General features: G+C 42.3%; 1 protein-coding gene across 3 annotated transcripts in view; it reads right to left on the reverse strand.

The window, feature by feature from the left end:
• The window catches only part of pxna (paxillin a), a 166,437-nt gene that overhangs the window by 59,906 nt on the left and 86,171 nt on the right, over window positions 1–20,360 (reverse strand). The gene's annotated exons all lie outside the window — the stretch shown is intronic.

Here is a 20,360-nt window from a genome sequence, read left to right on the forward strand (position 1 = left end):
AGTTGAGTACCAAGAAGTGCCACTGAATTAAGTCCTCATTTTAATATCAAACCCCCTTCCTTGGTCATCATTACATGTTTTCAGCCTTACATCCTCAAAAAAGTAGTTTTGTGACTGATCTCCACAACCAAGTTCACATTCAAATGAACCAAAAAGATCTGCTGATATATACTTTTAAAAAGAACAACATAAGCTCTTCCCCATTTTAGTCAATTATTGATCTGTACCCGGCCAGAAGCCTGAGAAGAGTTTATTCATCGTATACACCGGAAAAGCACTAGATCCTTTTTCAATTATTAACCTGTTTTATTCTGTTGGTGAAGACAATCTAGAAACATTCAATCACTTTTCCATTGTAGTCCATAAATTTGTAGTCCCAAATATCCCTGTGATTTTAGTCTGAGGTCAACTTGAAAGCACCGTTCAGGAGGGTGAACCCACGGAAAGCATCTGGCCAAGATGGGGTACCTGCCCGAGTACTGAAGAGCTGTGCTGATCACCTGGCTGGAGCATTCTCTAAGATCTTTAACCTTATGCTTCAACAGTCTGGGGTACCCTCCTGGTTCAAGCAAGTTTCAATTATACTAGTGCCTATGAAGAACATAGTAACCTGCCCAAAGACTATTGCCCAGTAGCACTTACAGCTACTGTGATGAAGTATTTTGAGAGGTTGGTGGTGAAATACATCAATTCCTGTCTGAGAAGCTATTTGGATCTGCTTTAATTTGCCTACTAGAACAACAGGTGCACAGCAGATGCCATTTCATTGGCTCTTCACTCAACCCAAGAACATCTGGACAGCAAAGGTGAATACATCAAGATGTTCTTTATCAACTACAGCTCAGCATTCAATACCATCATCCCCTCAAAACTAATCAATAAGCTTCAATACCTCCTTGTGCAATTGGATCCTTGATTTCCTCACTTGCAGACCCCAGTCAGTTCAGATTGGCAACAACATCTCCTCCACAATCTCCATCAGCACAGGTGCACCAAAAGGCTGTGTGCTTACCTCCCTTCTCTATTCACTTTACATTTATGATTGTGTTGCTAACTACAGTTCGAATGCCATATTTAAGTTTGCTGATGACACCACTGTCGTCGGCCGGATCAAAGGTAGTGATGAATCAGAATATAAGAGAGAGATTGAAATCTGGCTGACTGGTGTCACAACAACCTCTCAATCAACATCAGCAAAACCAAGGAGCTGATGATTGACTTCAGGAGAAGGAAACCATTGGTCCATGAGCCAGTCCTCATCAGGGGATTGAAGGCGTAGAGGGCCCATAAATTTGAATTCCTCGGTGGGCCCTGCGCTGGACCCAATATGCAAGTGCAATTACGAAGAAAGCATGGCAGCACCTCTAGAGGTTTGCAAAGATTCGGCATGACATATATAACTTTGACAAATGTCGAGGTGGCAAGAATATTGACTGGTTGCATCACAGCCCAATATTGAAACACCAAGGCCCTTGAATGGAAAATCCAACAAAAAGTAGTAGATACGGCCCAGTCCATCATGGCTAAAGCCATGACATATTTATCACATCTACATGGAGCACTGTTGCAAGAAAGCAGCAACCATTATCAATTATCAGGGACCCCCACCACCTAGGTCATGCCCTCTTCTCACCACTGCCATTTGGAAGATGGGACTAGAGTCTCAGGATTCTCACCACCAGGTTCAGGAACAGTTATTACCCCTCAATCATCAGGAGGGATAACTTCACTCAACTTCACGTGCCTCATCACTGAAATGTTCCCGGAACCTATGACTCACTTTCAATGACTCTCAATTTCATGTCCTCATTAGTTATTGTTCGTTTATTTATTATTAACTTTTTTCTTTTGTATTTGCATATTTTGTCGTCTTCTGCCCATTGGTTGCTTGTTCGCTCTGTTGAGTATAGTCTTTCATTGATTCTAATAATTCTTGGATTTACTCAGTATACTCAGAAGAAAATGTCAGCATTGTATAGGATGACGTACAGTATATGTACTTAGATAATAAATTTTCTTTGAACTTTTACACTTCAAAAGGTACCTCCCTGATGGCAAGACGCTTTGAAATATAAAGAACATTTTCAAAGGTTTTGTGATTCTCAATTCACCTCTTTTTAATTGTCTACTGCAATTAAACTCCTAATCTCATTTTCTGACAGCAATGAAACCCAGACTTCAGAAGTGATTTGAAATCTTGACGCACTCTGAGCCACAATGGATGCTGGACAAAAACATGTTAGTTGCTTATCAATAAAAACAGAACTTCCTCTGGGTAGCTGCTTGCTCTATAGTGCTCTTAATTTTCGCACTTCTTATTAAAGTAAATAATGCAGGCTCAAGCATAACACACAGTATCTCCAGGTCATCATGAAAGCTAGATAGAACAGTCATGATTTTTAAATATCTTAATGAAAATATTACTGAATGATTTCATCTCAGCTGCTGTATTGTGTTTCTCTCTTGCTTTTGCCTCAGTAAAGTATTTGGTTACCAGGGTGACTACACAATGGTGCAAGTAGTTAGTTTTCATAATGTAGCCCAAGTTACAGTTTCAGTACTTTACATTAAAAACTGAGCAACACTGCCAGCTACAAACACAAGGCATTTTCCGTGTCATTTGAAATGCATGTGTCCTTGAATATAAGCAACTGCATTAAGTGAAGAAGGTGAATGTAAATCCTCAGCCAGCACAGGCCTGCCTCAGCTCTGGACCAACAGTTAATGGATAAAACTAAATGATGCAGTGCAAAAACAGTTATCAGCTCGTTTTCTCTGGCAGCAGGTAAATCAGGATTAATGCCACTGGTTCCAGCTTGAATGTTCCAGAATTTTGTTGATGCTGATTTTTAGTGGTTTTAAAAAAATCCAGAGCCCATACAGTGCAGAAAGGATGATAGAAAGAATGTGTTTGAGAGTGAGGAAAGAAGTGCAGTACACAGGTAGAGATAACAGGGTACTCAACTAATGGGGGTTTGTTGTGATTTTCATAACATTTCCTTTATTCCTTTTATTTATTTATTGATTGAGAGGCAGCACAGAATAGACCCTTCCAGCCCTTCAAACCACGTCGCTCAGCAATCCTCAATTCAACCCAAGCCTAATCACGGGATAATTTACAATAACCAATTAACCTTCCACCCAGTATGCCTTTCGACTATGGAAGGAAACTGGAGAACGCAGAAAATACCCAAGCATTACACAGAGAGGACGTACAGATTATGTTGGAATTGAACTCTGACACTCCAAACTGTAACAGCATTTCACTAACAGTTACACAATCGTGGCACCACAATTAATTACATAGCAGTCAAGAGTGGAAATCTAGTCACATTACTTACACCAAGATCACTCAGCCTTCAAACCAAGGAAGACCAGGGATAGGCAGGAAATTTAACCTCAATGATAACAGGATCTTGCTGAATCAACAGATGATTTATTACAGGGTGCAGTAATGAGTAAGTTGCCCAGTACCTGACTCTTGAGACAACTGTACACAAGTCTGTAGAAGCAAATTGCTACATGGTACATCTCAAATTCATTCAAACCAGCCTTGCAGACATTCTCCCACTGTCAGCCATCACAGTAAAATAGCTAAAGTTGTAATATTTTAGGAAGACCTTCTCTGTGTCTTTAAGGAGTTTTATCTGCTTAAATTTATCATTTCACACTAAGCAACGGTCTAGATACACTGTATCTCATTGGGAGCATTGTATATTCATACCAACACAACTGAAACTTTTCAATAGTACCTCAATTCTAGTAATGAGATAATGTTAGGCAACTTGCCTGCCAGCTAAAATGGTCAAATTGCTTTACACGAGTGGAGTAGCAGTCCCACAACTTCAGTTCACATGGGGATAAGTTGGTAAATACATTCAACACACATCAAACTTGCTGGTGAACGCAGCAGGCCAAGCAGCATCTCTAGGAGGCGGTACAGTCGACATTTCAGGCTGAGACCCTTCGTCAGGACTAACTGAAGGAAGAGCTAGTAAGAGATTTGAAAGTGGGAGGGGGAAGGGGGCATTGACTTCTCTAACTTCTGCTAATGCCCCACCTCCCCCTCGTACCCCATCCGTTACTTATTTATATACACACATTCTTTCTCTCTCTCTCCTTTTTCTCCCTCTGTCCCTCTGACTATACCCCTTGCCCATCCTCTGGGTTTTTCCCCCCCTCCCCCTTTTCCTTCTACGTGGGCCTCCTGACCCATGATCCTCTCATATCCCTTTTGCCAATCACCTGTCCAGCTCTTGGCTCCATCCCTCCCCGTCCTGTCTTCTCCTATCATTTTGGATCTCCCTCTCCCCCTCCCACTTTCAAATCTCTTACTAGCTCTTCCTTCAGTTAGTCCTGACGAAGGGTCTCAGCCTGAAACGTCGACTGTACCTCCTCCTAGAGATGCTGCCTGGCCTGCTGTGTTCACCAGCAACTTTGATGTGTGTTGCTTGAATTTCCAGCATCTGCAGAATTCCTCGTGTTTGCGTTTGTAAATACATTTGTTAGTTTGCCACAGTACAGCCCCATGAGTCAAAATGATGCAGATTCAAGCCTTGCTTTAGTGTCTAAGCATATAATTTAGCTGTCACGTTTATGCAATGCTGGAATGTTAAAATAGACCTCCTTCTACTAGTTCATGCAGCTGAACATTAACTATCTCATGGCATTGTAGGAAGACATACAGAATCACCTAACAATTAGGGTGGGATACTAGTGTAACGCTATTACGAACGACAGTAACCAGGGTTCAATTCCATTAGTGTCTATAAGGAGTTTGTATGTTCTCCCCGTAAGCTTCTGGGTTTCTTCCAGGAGCCTCAGTTTCCTCCCACATTCCAAAGACTTACAGATTAGGGCAAATGGGTGCAACTGGGCGGCACAAGATCATTGGGCCAGAAAGGCCTGTTACAGTGTTGCATCTCTAAATAATAAAAAATCCACACACAACATACCAAAATAAATGACTTGATTATTCATTAGTACGTAAAATCTTCCCGTATTTTTAACATAGCTACTTCATAATGTATGGAATCAGAAACCTGCAGCACCAAAAGGAGACAGCTTTGTCCATTCTGTTCAAGTCTACCAATACTGAAGCTGCTCAGGTTAATTTACCTTCCCATATTGTGGCACAGGACCAGTAGATTAACTGCAGAAACCTTCTGAAGGAACTAACTTTAAATATCTACTTGGCCAGGGGAACCCAGGTGATGCAAAAGCGGATGACCAACTAAGAGAGGGCAGTGCCTTCATTTAAGGTGAAAGGGATAAAGTTTAAGAAAGATGTGCGGGACAAGATTATTTCCCCCCACAGGGAGTGGTTGGTGCCTGGAACAGGCTGCCAGGGAAGGTGCTGGAAGAGACTTTAGGAGTCAAGATAGATACATGAATATTCAGGGACAGAGGGAAATGGATCATATGCAAGCAGAAGGGATTTAGCTTAATTTGGCATCATGTTCAGTACAGACATCATGGGCCAAGGGCCCATTCCTGTGCTGTACTGTTCTATGTTCTATCCATCTAGATATAATTTCTTAAACACAATGCAAGTTTCTACTTTAACTATCCTTTCAAGTAATGAGTTTCAGACACACTGTGCTTTGGACGATTAGTTCCCCCAATCCATTAACCAGCTCAAATGCCATTTATAAACTTGGTGGCGATATAACCATTGTTGACAGAATCTCAGATGGAGACGAGAGGACATACAAGAGCAAGATATATCAAGCTAGTTGAGTGATGTCTCAGCAATAACCTTGCACTCAATGTCAGTAAGACCAAAGAATTGGTTGTGCACTTCAGAAAGGGAAAGACAAGGGAACACACACCAGTTCTCATAGAGGGATCACAGTGGGGAGAGTGAGCAATTTCAAGTTCCTGGGTGTCAAGATCTCTGAGGACCTAACCTAGACCCAACATATCGATGCAACTATAAAGAAGGCAAGACAACAACTCTATTTTATTAGGAGTTTGAGGAGACTTGCTATCTTCAAGACACTTGCAAATTTCTACAGATGTACCTCGGAGAGCATTCCAACTGGCTACATCATCATCTGGTATGGGGAGGAGTGGGGCTACTGCACAGGATCGAAGTAAGATGCAGAGAGTTTTAAAATTAGTCAGCTCCATCATGGGCACTAGCCTCTGTAGTATCCCAAACACCTTCAAAGAGCAGTGCCTCAGAAAGGTAGCGTCCATCATTACCAGCCAGGACAGACCTTCTTCTCTTTGCTACCATAGGAAGGAGGTACAGAAGGTTGAAGGCATACACTCAGAGATTCAGGAACAGCTTCTTCCCCTCTGCCATCCGATATCCAAATGCACATTAAACCCATAAACACTACCTTACTACTTCTTTTTTACTTCACAAACAAGAGAAAATCTGCAGATGCTAGAAATCCGAGCAATACATGCAAACTGCTGGAGGAACTCAGCAGGCCAGGCAGTATCTTGGAAAAAAACTACAGTTGACATTTCATAGAACACAGAAATTTACAGCACATTACAGGCCCTTCGGTCCACAATGTTGTGCGGACCATGTAACCTACTAGAGAAACTGCCTAGAATTTCCCTAGCACATAGCCCTCTATTTTTCTAAGCTCCACGTGCCCATCTAAGAGGCTCTTAAAAGACTCTATTGTATCCAGTTCCACCGCCGCTAGCAGTGTATTCCACGCACCCACCTCCCTGTGTGAAAAACTTATCCTTGACATCCCATCAGTACACATTTCCAAGCACGTTAAAACTGTGGTCCCTTGTGTTAGCCATTTCAATCCTGAGAAAAAGCCTCTGGCTATCCACATGATCAATGCCCCTCATCTTATACACCTCTATCTGGTCACCTCTCATCCTCCGTCACTCCAAGGAGAAAAGGCCAAGTACACTCAAGCTATTCTCATAAGGTACACCCTTCAATCCAGGCAACATCCTTGTAAATCTCCTCTGCACTCCCTCTATTTTTCGGCCCAAAACGTTGACTGTACTTTTTTCCATCGATGCTACCTGGCCTGCTGAGTTCCTCCAGCATTTTGTGTGTGTTGCTGCCTATTTCTTTTTTTTGTACTACTTATTTAATTGAATTATTTAATGTACTTTGTCTGTATATCTCTATGTATACATATACTGACTATAATTCAGAGTTTTCTTTTCTCTGCGTTATCATGTATTGCATTGTACTGCTACCACAAAATTAACAAATTTCATAACATATGCTGGTGATACTAAAGCTGATTCTGAAAGAAAGTAGAAGTGCTGCCATGCTTTCTTCATAAAGGCACTTGCGTGCTGAACCCAGGACAGATCCTCTGAAATGATAACACCATAAATTTAAAGTTGATGACACTCTCCACCTCTGATCCCCCAAACAGGATAGACTGATGGCCCTTTGGTTTCCTTCTTCTGAAGGCAATAATCAGCTCCTTGTTCTTGCAGACATTGAATGAGAGGTTCTTCTTGTGGCACCACTCGCCCAGATTTTCAATCTCCCTCCTATGTGCTCATTTATCACCACCTCTGATTCAACCAATGACAGTGGCATCATCAGAAAACTTAAATATGATATCAGAGCCGTTCTTAGCCGCACAGTCACAAGTACAAAGCGAGTAGAACAGAAGGCTAAGCACACAGCCTTGGGTGCACCTTGCTGATTGAGATTGTGGATGAGATGTTGTTGCCAATTCGTACTGAGCCGAGTCAGAGGAATTTATCATCCATCCCAATCTTATTTTCCTGGCTTCTTCCTATAATCTTTGAAACCCTGACCAATCAAGAACTTATAATGCTCCGATTTAAATGTACACAATGACTTGGCCTCCACAGCTCCCTGTGGCAATGAATTCCACAGATTTACAACACTCTGGCAAAAGAAATTTTTCCTCATCTCTATTCCAAATAGACATCCCTCTATTCTGAGGCTGTGTCTTCTGGTCATATACTCCCCAACTATAGGAAACATCCTCTCCACCTCCACTCTATCTAGGTCTTTCAATATTCAACAGATTTCAATGAGTTCCCCTCCCCCCTTTTTTAAGCTCTAGCTAGTAAACACTCCTCATATCCTTTCATTCCTGGGATCATTTTCGTGAACCTCCTCTGGACCCTCTCCAATGGCAGCACATCTTCTTAGATAAAGGGCCCTCAACAATCTTCCTCAGCATTGATCATGAAGTTAATTTTGATACATTAACTTCTTAAGGATACAAAGTAAATTCAAGTCTAAACCATTGATATATTCTATTAAAAGTAAGCACCAGTATTGACCTATATGGTACTTCAGGACACACCGCCTTCCAGTCAATAAACTCCCATTAACTAATACTAAATCCTTTCTCCCACTGAGCCCAGGTTTAATTTAACAATTTTTTCTCCTATTTCATGCCACCTCCAATGCTGTGAAAATTGTCAAATACTTTGTAACACTTTTGCTATCCTTGTTACATAAAATATTCGATTATTCAGAAACGTTCTGGCAGAAGAAATGAAAAGGTTGACTATTTTCTAAAAGGAGAGAAAATACAGAAACTGAGATGGAAAGGGACTTGCAGGATTCCCTAAAGGTTAATTTGCAGATTGAGGCGGTGGTGAGGAAGGTAAATGCAATGTTAGCATTCATTTCAAGAGGACTGGAATATAAAAGCAAGGATGTAATGTTGAGACTTTATAAAGCACTGGTGAGGCCTCACTGAGAGTATTGTGAGCAGTTTTGGCCCCTTATCTTAGGCATGCTGACACTGGAGAGGGTCCAAAGGAGGTTCACAAAAATGATTCCAGGATTGAACAGCTTGTCATATGAAGAGTGTTTGATGGCTGTATTCATTGGAATTCAGAAGAATGAGGGGTGACTTCATTGAAACCTATTGAATAGTAAAAGGCTTTGATAGATGCAAAGAGGGTGCTCCCTTTGGTGGGAGAGTCTAAGACCAGAGGTCATAGCCTCAGAATAGAGGGGCGTCCTTTTAGAACTGAGATTAGGAGAGTGGTGAATCTGTGGAATTCGTTGCCACGGTCAGCTGTGGCGTCCAAGTCTTTATGTATACTTAAGGCAGAGGTTGATAGATTCTTGACTGGTCAGGGCATGAAGAGATATTGGGGAGAAGTCAGGAGATTGAAGCTGAGAGGAAAAAATGGATCAGTGAATTGAAATGGCAGAGCAGACTCAATGAATCAAATGGCCAAATTCTGCTCATATATATTACAGTCTAAATGCCCTTCGCTTAACCAAGATTAGCTAACCAACGACAACCGAATTTTAACTCTACTTCCTTCAAATTTTCCAGCAATTTAACCATAGAAGGACTGATCAGCTGTAGTTCATATCTTTTTTTTTCCTTTCTTCAGCACCAGAACAGAATTTTTCTGGTTTCTCTTATGCCACAGTACAAAATTATAGCTATTTTGCTCTTTCACACTTACCTTGTTTTAAGAACCTGATCTACACTTTATCTGGGCCTTGAGATAAATCCACTTCGAAACATACTGAACCCCTTATGATCAACACACATTGAAGTTGCTGGTGAACGCAGCAGGCCAGGCAGCATCTCTAGGAAGAGGTACAGTCGACGTTTCAGGCCGAGACCCTTCGTCAGGACTAACTGAAGGAAGAGTGAGTAAGGGATTTGAAAGTGGGAGGGGGAGGGGGAGGGGGAGATCCAAAATGATAGGAGAAGACAGGAGGGGGAGGGATGGAGCCAAGAGCTGGACAGGTGATAGGCAAAAGGGATACGAGAGGATCATGGGACAGGAGGTCCAGGAAGAAAGACAAGGGGAGGGGAACCCAGAGGATGGGCAAGGGGTATAGTTAGAGCGACAGAGGGAGAAAAAGGAGAGTGAGAGACAGAATGTGTGCATAAAAATGAGTAACAGATGGGGTACGAGGGGGAGGTGGGGCCTTAGCGGAAGTTAGAGAAGTCGATGTTCATGCCATCAGGTTGAAGGCTACCCAGACGGAATATAAGGTATTGTTCCTCCAACCTGAGTGTGGCTTCATCTTTACAGTAGAGGAGGCCGTGGATAGACATGTCAGAGTGGGAATGGGATGTGGAATTAAAATGTGTGGCCACTGGGAGATCCTGCTTTCTCCGGCAGACAGAGCGTAGGTGTTGTCTCCCAGTCTGCGTCGGGTCTCGCCAATATATAGAAGGCCACATGGGGAGCACCGGACACAGTATATCACTCCAGTTGACTCACAGGTGAAGTGTCGCCTCACCTGGAAGAACTGTTTGGGGCCCTGAATGGTGGTAAGGGAGGAAATGTAAGGTCATGTGTAGCACTTGTTCCGCTTACAAGGATAAGTGCCAGGAGGGAGATCAGTGGGGAGGGATGGGGGGGACAAATGGACAAGGGAGTCGTGTAGGGAGTGATCCCTGCGGAATGCAGAGAGAGGGTGGGGGACGGAAAGATGTGCTTAGTGACGGAAGTTACGGAGAATAATATGTTGGACCCGGAGGCTGGTGGGGTGGTAGGTGAGGACCAGGGGAACCCTATTCCTAGTGGGGTGGTGGAAGGATGGAGTGAGAGCAGATGTACGTGAAATGGGGGAGATGCGTTTGAGAGCAGAGTTGATAGTGGAGGAAGGGAAGCCCCTTTCTTTAAAAAAGGACATCTCCCTCGTCCTAGAATGAAAAGCCTCACCCTGAGAGCAGATGCGGCGGAGACGGAGGAATTGTGAGAAGGGGGTGGCGTTTTTGCAAGAGACAGGGTGAGAAGAGGAATAGTCCAGATAGCTGTGAGAGTCAGTAGGCTTATAGTAGACATCAGTGGATAAGCTGTCTCCAGAGACAGAAAGATCTAGAACGGGGAAGGAGGTGTCGGAAATGGACCAGGTAAACTTGAGGGCAGGGTGAAAGTTGGAGGCAAAGTTAATAAAGTCAACCAACTCAGCATGAGTGCAGGAAGCAGCACCAATGCAGTCGTCGATGCAGCGAAGGAAAAGTGGGGAACAGATACCAGAATAAGCACGGAACATAGATTGTTCCACAAACCCAACAAAAAGGCAGACATAGCTAGGACCCATACGGATGCCCATAGCTACACCTTTAGTTTGGAGGAAGTGGGAGGAGCCAAAGGAGAAATTATTAAGAGTAAGGACTAATTCCGCTAGACGGAGCAGAGTGGTGGTAGAGGGGAACTGATTAGGTCTGGAATCCAAAAAGAAGCAGAGAGCTTTGAGACCTTCCTGTTGGGGGATGGAAGTATATAGGGACTGGACATCCATGGTGAAAATAAAGCAGTGGGGGCCAGGGAACTTAAAATCATCGAAAAGTTTAAGAGCGTGAGAAGTGTCACGAACGTAGGTAGGAAGGGATTGAACAAGGGGGGATAAAACCGTGTTGAGGTATGCAGAAATGAGTTCGGTGGGGCAGGAGCAAGCTGAGACAATAGGTCTGCCAGGACAGGCAGTTTGTGGATCTTGGGTAGGAGGTAGAAACGGGAAGTGCGAGGTGCGGGAACTATAAGGTTGGTAGCAGTGGATGGGAGATGCCCTGAGCGGATAAAGTCGGTGATGGTGTGGGAGACAATGGCCCGGTGCTCCTTAGTGGGGTCACGATCGAGGGGTAAATAAGAGGGGGTATCCGCGAGTTGTCGCTGTGCCTCAGCAAGGTAGAGGTCAGTACGCCAGACTACAACAGCACCCCCCTTATCGGCGGGTTTAATAATGTCAGGATTAGTGCGGAGGGAGTGGAGAGCAGAGCGTTCATCCGCGAGAACCCCTTATGATATTCACTTACTCTATAATTAACATTTGTAGTACTACCCTCTTCCCTCTGGGAGAAGGCTCAGGAGATTGAAGACTCGTATGGCCAGATTTGGGAACAGTTTCTTTCCAACTATGATAAGACTGCTGAACAGATCCTGACCCGGATCTGGGCCGTACCCTCCAAATATCCGGACCTGTCTCTCGGTTTTTTTGCACTACCTTACTTCCCATTTTTCTATTTTCTATTTATGATTTATAATTTAAATTTTTAATATTTACTAATTTTAACTATTTTTAATATTTAATATTTGTAATCCAGGGAGTGGGAAGTGCAGAATCAAATATCGCTGTGATGATTGTATGTTCCAGTACCAATTGTTTGGCGACAATAAAGTATAAAGTACCCATTCTGCTTTAGAAAAGTCATTATCTGGACAATCACCCTCTTCAATCAATAATACAGTATTTATTTAGAAATATACATGTCCATCTCCAATCACTGGTAAACACCTTATCTAAAATATATTTCACTCCCCCCAAACGATGTTATCCTCTTTTCCTTCACATTTGAAAATGGTGGTGGAGGCGGATACGATAGGGTCTTTTAAGAGACTTTTGGATAGGTACATGGAGCTTAGAAAAATAGAGGGCTACAGGAAAGCCTAGTAATTTCTAAGGTAGGGACATGTTCGGCACAACTTTGTGAGCCGAAGGGCCTGTACTGTGCTGTAGGTTTTCTATGTGTCTATAAAAAAACCCATCAAGGTTTTATTTGTTTTTATGTACCAACAACTTTTCATGTACCTAACTTGCCTTTCTAATTTTCACTTTAGAAACAGAGAAACATAGAAAACTTACAGCACCACACAGGTCCTTCGGCCCACAAAGCTGTGCCGAACGTGTCCCTAACTTAGAACTACCTAGGCTTTACCCATAACCCTCTATTTTTCTAAGCTCCCTGTATCTATCCAGGACTCTCTTAAAAGACCCTATCGTTATCATTTCTGCCTCCACCACCGCCACTGGCAGCCCATTCCACGCACTCACCACTCTCTGTGTAAAAATCTTATCCCTGACATCTCCTCTGTACCTACTTACAAGCACCTTAAAACTATGCCCTCTTGTGCTAGCCATTTCAGCCCTGGGGATAAACCTCTGACTATCCACACAATCAGTGCCCCTCATTATCTTGAACACCTCTATGAGGTCATCTCTCATCCTCTGTCGCTCCAAGAGAAAAGGTCGAGTTCACTCAACCTATTCTCATAAGGCATGCTCCTCAATCCAGGCAACATCCTTGTAAATCTCCTCTGCACCCTTTCTATGATTTCCACATCCTTCCTGTAGTGAGGCGACCAGAATTGAGCACAGTACTCCAAGTGGGGTCTGACCTGGGTCCTATATAGCTGCAACATTACCTCTCGGCTCTTAAATGCAATCTCACGATTGATGAAGGCCAATGCACCGTATGCCTTCTTAACCAGAGTCAACCAGCGTAGCAGCTTTGAGTGTCCTATGGACTCGGACCCCAAGATCCCTCTGATCCTCCACACTGCCAATAGTCTTACTATTAATGCTATATTCTGCCATCATATTTGACCTACCAAAATGAACCACCTCACACTTATCTGGGTTAAACTCCATCTGCCACTTCTCAGCCCTGTTTTGCATCCTATCAATGTCCTGCTGAAACCTCTGTCAGCCCTCGACACTATTCACAACACATCCAACCTTTGTGTCATCAGCAAATTTACTAACCCATCCCTCCACTTCCTTATCCCGGTCATTTATAAGAATCACGAAGAGTAGGGGTCCCAGAGCAGATCACGGAGGCACACTACTGGTCACTGGCCTCCATGCAGAATATGACCCGTCTGCAACCACTCTTTGCCTTCTGTGGGCAAGTCAGTTCTGGATCCACGAAGCAGTGTCTCCTTGGATCCCATGCCTCCTTACTTTCTCAATAAGCCTTGCATGGCGTACCTTATCAAATGTCTTGCTAAAATCCATATACACTACATCTACTGCGCTACCTTCATCAATGTGTTTAGTCACATCCTCAAAAAATTCAATCAGGCTCGTAAGGCACGACCTGCCTTTGACAAAGCCATGCTGACTATTCCTAATCATATTATGCCTCTCCAAATGTTCATAAATCCTGCCTCTCAGGATCTTCTCCATCAACTTACCAACTACTGAAGTAAGACTCACCGGCCTATAATTTCCTGGGCTATCCCTACTCCCTTTCTTGAATAAGGGAACAACATCTGCAACCCTCCAATCCTCCGGAACCTCTCCCGCCCTGATTGATAATGCAAAGATCATTGCCAGAGGCTCAGCAGTCTCCTCCCTCGCTTCCCACAGTAGCCTGGGGTACATCCCATCCAGTCCCGGTGACATATCCAACTTGATGCTTTCCAAAAGCTCCAGCACATCCTCTTCCTTAATATCTACACGCTCAAGTTTTTTAGTCCACTGCAAGTCATCGCTCCAACTGCCAAGATCCTTTTCCTTAGTGAATACTGAAGCAAAGTATTCATTAAGTACCTCTGCTATTTCTTCCGGTTCCATACACACTTTTCCACTGTCACACTTGATTGGTCCTATTCTCTCACATCTTATCCTCTTGCTCTTCACATACCTGTAGAATGCCTTGGGGTTTTCCTTAATCCTATCTGCCAAGGCCTTCTCATGGCCCCTTCTGGCTCTCCCAATTTCATTCTTAAACTCCTTCCTGCTAGCCTTATAATCTTCTGGATTCCTATCATTACCTAGTTTTTTGAACCTTTCATAAGCTCTTCTTTTCTTCTTGATTAGATTTACAACGTCCTCATTTAATGTATCCTCTGAAGCTTTGAGACAGCAGTATTTATCAAGTGCCCTTATATTATCCTACCCTAAGTGTACCTTCTTCAAAATCCATGAATTGTAGATTGAGAGTTCCCATTTGTATTGAGTAAATTATGAACTGAACCTTCACTGCCTCTGTGACAAAAAACCAAGTTATCAGAAGATTGATGCTGATGAGAGAGATAAGAGAGACAAAGGGAGAAGCGTTCAAAATGTTAATGAGAGAGGAGAGAGATTAGCAAAAAGAGACACAGTTCCGAGTATTGACAGACTGGTTGCTTTGAACCTGAACTGTTTGAAGTTTGATGGACAGGCGATACCCCAGCAGGGGGATAAAAGGAACAGGTTCGCTAAGGCAAGCAGACACCACGAGATCACGAGATAACGAGACCCTGGAAGTGCGGTGTGCCCCCACAAGTTGGTGGGAGTTTGGAGATCTGGTCGCGGGACCGACCATAGACACACAGGGTGAAAAGGTACGATCGGCGGGAACCTGGTGTGTGTGTCCGCCATTGCCTGGGTGCCGGGTTCACCACAGAAGAACGGTCGTATCCGGAGCGGAGGGGTCACAGTCAGTGACCACAGAAGACATTAAAAGGGTTCGCCTGAAAGCTAACTGCCAAGAACAAAGGTCTGTTTGAATCAGAATTTGCATATTCACTCTCTCTCTCTCTCTCTCTAACGGCACAGCAGCGATTACTGCGACTGTACTCACCTGAACTGAACTCTGCGCCACTTGAGACTGATCATTTTACCCCTAGACTGCGATAGAGCTTGATTGATTCCTATTATCCTAGTTCTGTGTACATGTGTGTTTTATCATTGCTAACCTGTTGCATTTATATCCTTACGATTAGAGTACTGTGTTACTTATTTCTTTAATAAAACTTTCTTAGTTCCAGTAATCCAGACTCCAACTAAGTGGTCCATTTCTGCTGGATTGGCAACCCAGTTACGGGGTACGTAACACCTCACACTGCTCTAACACAGTTATGCAACATATGGAAAGGTCCTTCAACTCACCAGGTCCACGCTCTGTCATAAAGCAAACATTACAATACGGTAATTTTTTCCCCTCCACATTCCCATCAAACCTCAATGGAATCTGCCATTCACCTGCAAGCTAGTTAACATACCAATCTGTACAGTTTTGGGATGTGGGAAGAAACTGAAGGAGACACACATGGGTTAGAGGGAGAAGATATAAACTCCACACAGATAGTACTGGAGGTCAGAATTGAGCTCAGAATGCTAAATCTAAGTAAATTATGATTGCCACATCCAAAAATGACATCACTTCCATATATCCAAGTTCATTCTGTTACACCTTCTCATAACACCTCCTCTGATCTAGGCGGGCTATGCGCAGAATAATGAGGCAAAGACGTACAAGAATAAAAGCAGATTTAGGAGAAAGAATTTATTTTTACAAGGAGCATGTTTTCTGCTCTATACTGCACCCCAGAAGCAGTAATGGAAAAACAATATATAAAAATTTAAGAACAAGTTTCCGCTTTTAATTATAATCATAAAATGGTAAGCTACTTCGCCTATAATTGTTAAATTCAGCCAGATCCAAGCTGATGTGTTCCGTCCCATATTGAAAAGTAGATACAAAAGACAGAGACAAGAAATAATTTGGAAGGGATAATAACAAGAAAACCTAAAGAAATGGAGTAGTTAAGTGGACTGACAGCAACAGATGGTGTAGTGCAAGAAACACAAGAAATTAAGCAGGCTGCTAGAAACATTTGTGCCAAGCCAGTGGCAGGCAATTATTATCTCCCATAAAAGAAACTAACCAACTCTCAATACATTCAGATGCATTGTTAAATTTCCACACTGCCAAGATCCTGGAGGTCGTAGCCTATCAGAAATACAAAACTAGAAGAGTAGTTAGAAAATACTTTTATGGAAGTTATTTTTACCACTCTCCACCACCTAAAGAATTAAAGTCAGGAATGCGATGGAATAGGTCTCTAGTTACACAATCACCCAAGAACTTACTTCACTGGTGGTCATTCTATCACAAAATAAACTGATCAGTTTGGGATGGTCCTTAAGAGTAATGGCCAAACAGCAACATTCAGGTTTGAGTGGAAAGGTTAAAATTATTGGATATGTTAACTCTGTTCCTCTTTGCATGACCCTGCTAGATCTACTGACTATTTTAAACCTTTTCAGTTTTTATTTCCGGTTTCTAGCATTTGCAGTACTTTGATTTTTCAATGAGGAAAACACCTACAAATAGCTTTATCGCTCTGTCTCATCAGCAAGTCGAACTGACTGACAAATATTAACAGCTTTCAGGTGGACTCCAAGACCACCTTACTTGGACATCTGGTTATTAACATTGTCACAGTTGATAAACTAAGCTCCCAAACCCATTATCCAGTAAAATACACAATTGGATGTGTGTGCCTTGTTTTCCTGATATATAAAATCTAGTTTGTCAGTGTAGTCTGCCAAGTCTGTACAGCCTGTTCAGGACTGGAAATGGATGATATAATTCCACTGAATCTGACTAACTCTCAGTTTGGGGGGTTAGTTACTATTTATTAATCTAAGTGAATAAGGGTATGAAGTACAATTGTCTGTTGTGAAACTGTACAGAAAAATAGTAATGTGTAGAGTGATGTGGAACATTAGTACACCTTGAGAGTGGATTATGGTATGGTTTCATCTTTCACGGATGACACAGTATTAGGTGTTGTTGGCAGTGAAGAAGGTTATCGTAGATTACAGGGAGATCCCACTGATGACTGCCAGGCTACAGGTAGCTTAGGTACCTCCAGAATTTGACTTTGTAATCTGTATTTTTTTTCTTAACACTGATGTTAGAGTACAGACTCAGTCAATGCAACTACCCTGGGTAGCTCAGCTATACTGGGAGGAACGAGATGATTCAAGGATGAAACACCTAAAGTGGATTCCATACAATTATACGAGAAGACAGGTGAATCTGCACTTGTGTGTATGATTCCAGGACGGCAACAATAAAGTGAGAGGCTCAGAATATTCTGGACGATGAGAGTAAATAGCCACTGTTCTAATCCAGTTTTGTGCAACAGTTACAACTCTTCCAATACTGATCCAGTTTTGATCCTGCCCTCCAGTGATATCTGGGTGGAATCCGCATGTCCTCCGCCCCCCCCCCCCCGAGGCTGTGGATTTCCCTCTGCGTACCAGTTTTCTCCATGTCACATTGGCATGCTAAATGCCTACAGTAGATTACTCCTTCGCTGGCGAACTAAGGTAAATTCATGAGCCAGTGAAACAGAATAGATTGCAGGGAAATAATAAGCAAATTGATACTGATGGAAATACCACAACAGCTGGCTCACTGAGCAACTTTCAATATCATAAGGACATTAACTTGAAATAATATAATATATATGAACTTTCTGTAGGCAGATTTTGAAGAGATGGGAAAGAAATTTAGAATCCTGAACCCAAAGTCACTAATCTCCAAATAAAAACAAAATAAAACAGGATTGTGCGGATGAATATGTGGCTACTATCTGGTCAGAAAGTACAAGAGAGACAGCTTTAATGGGGCTTTGAGGCCAGTTCTGGGAGATGGGACCTGCACATGACAGCCAGAGAGATTCTTCCCAACAAGGCTGGGGCCAATATTCTTGTATGCAAATTGTTAGTAGTACTGGACAGAATGGGATTAATGTTTTGAGATATCAGCAAAAAATAGGAAGCTGAGCTTACATCTGGAACGGAGAAACGTAAAACTAAAAATGGAAAGCAGAAAAAAATTTAAAAATAAGTAGAAAGTAAGCAGAAAGAAATCAAGTTGTACTTAATTTGGAAAATCCACAACAGGGGTGCATGGAAAGAGCTACTTTTTAAATCAGGTGGCAATCAAGATTTTGAAGGCAGAGTTTCACGGCAGTTTTTCTGAATTGAGATGTGACCAATCAGCAAACGGTAGTGTGTAAAAAGCTATCTTTCAGTCAGGTCTGTAACCAAGATTTAAAAGCAGTACTTCGAACCAGTTTTCTCTGAGTTGGACAATCCACAGAGCTACATGAAAGAAGCCCTCTTTTAATAAGGGCGGATGGAATACAGGGTCAGGAAGTGTATGGTCATGCACTTTGGCATAAGTAATGGAAGGGTTGACTATTTCCTAAATGGGGAGAAAATACAAAAAAAAACTGAGGCTCAAAGGGACTGGCAGTCCTTGTGCAGGATTCCCTGAAGGTTAATCTGCAGATCAAGTCTGTGATGAGGAGGGCAAATGTGATGCTAGCATTCATTTCAAGAGGACTAGAATATAAAAGCAAGGATGTAATGTTGAGACTTTATAAAGCATTGGCGAGGCCACAGTTGGAGTATTGTCAGCAGTTTAGGGCTCCTTAGCTTAGAAAAGATGTCCTGAAACTGGAGGGGGTTCAAAGGAGGTTCACAAAAATGAATCTACGTGTGAATGGCTTGTCATGTGAAGAGCATTTGATGGCTCTGGACCTGTATTCACTGGAATTCAGAAGAATGAGGTGTGATCTCATTGAAATATTGAATGGTGAAAGGCCTTGATACAGTTGGTGCCGGGAGGATGTTTCCTATGGTGGGAGAGTCGAAGACCAGAAGACACAGCGTCACAAGAGAGCGGTATCCTTTTAGAACGGAAATGAGGAGGAATTTCTTTATCCAGGGAATGGAATTTGTTGTCACAAGCAGCTGTGGAGGCCAAGTCTGAATGTATATTTAAGGTAAAGGTTGATAGATTCTTGATTGGTCAGGGCATGGAGGGATATGGGGAGAAGGCAGAAAACTGGGGCTGGAGGAAAAATGGATCAGCCATGATGAAATGACAGAGAAGACTCGATGAGCCAAATGGCCTAATTCTGCTCCTATCTCTTATGGTCTTATGATTTTAATATAGGAGTATAATTAAGTGGAAATAATAAAGCAAAGATGGAAATTGAAAAAAACGTTGGCAAGTCAGAATATCTAAATATGTTTTAAGTACAACCAAGAGGGTAACTAAGTTAAGTTTCAACCTGCTGGGGAGCAAAACAATAAAATACATATGGAGGTGAAGAATGCCATTTTTCTTAATACTTCATAGCTATCTTTACAAAGGGAGACAATGACCAATGTTGTAGTGAGATAAACAAAATAAAAGAACCAATAAACGGGGATTAGCATCTTCAAAAATGGATAAAATAAGCTAAAGTACAAAAAATATACCAATCTGTTAAAAGAATCTAGAGAGGAAGTTGAGAGGCTCTGACTACAATTTAATAATTCTCCCTGGCTGCACAATAAATTGAAGGATAACTTCATGTTTTATAAAAGGTCGTAAATATAAACTATACTCCAATTCTTTAAATTTGATGGCAATGTTATTGGAACTCATTTTAAGGGACAAACATTTTGAAAGGTACAAGTTCATTGTGGACAGTCAACATGCATTTGCAAGGGATGTCAGATTTATGATTAGATTTTGAGGAAATGCAGAAATTGTTCATGAGGTCAGTTTATTTGATGCAAAGCGCACAGGTTTTAGCTAGACTTCTGACAAGGTACTAAATGGTAGGGTGGCCAAAAAAAAGTAAAAACCCTTTACGATCTAAAAGAGATTGACAAACTGAATGCTCAGCTGATTCTGTGCCAAGCAATGAAGGGTTATAGTTTACAAAGGTCAACAGTACAGTTCCACAGAGCTCACAACCGAGTCCCTTGCTCTTTGTGAATTCTGGAACACACTTCAGTTTCAACAGCTGAACGCTGATAACCTGGCCCAATAATTATCTTTCAGCATCAGTATTTATCATGCTGCTATTAAAAACTTAGTTTT

The sequence above is a fragment of the Mobula hypostoma genome, chromosome 27 (assembly GCF_963921235.1).
Source record: "Mobula hypostoma chromosome 27, sMobHyp1.1, whole genome shotgun sequence".
Taxonomy (NCBI): domain Eukaryota; kingdom Metazoa; phylum Chordata; class Chondrichthyes; order Myliobatiformes; family Myliobatidae; genus Mobula; species Mobula hypostoma.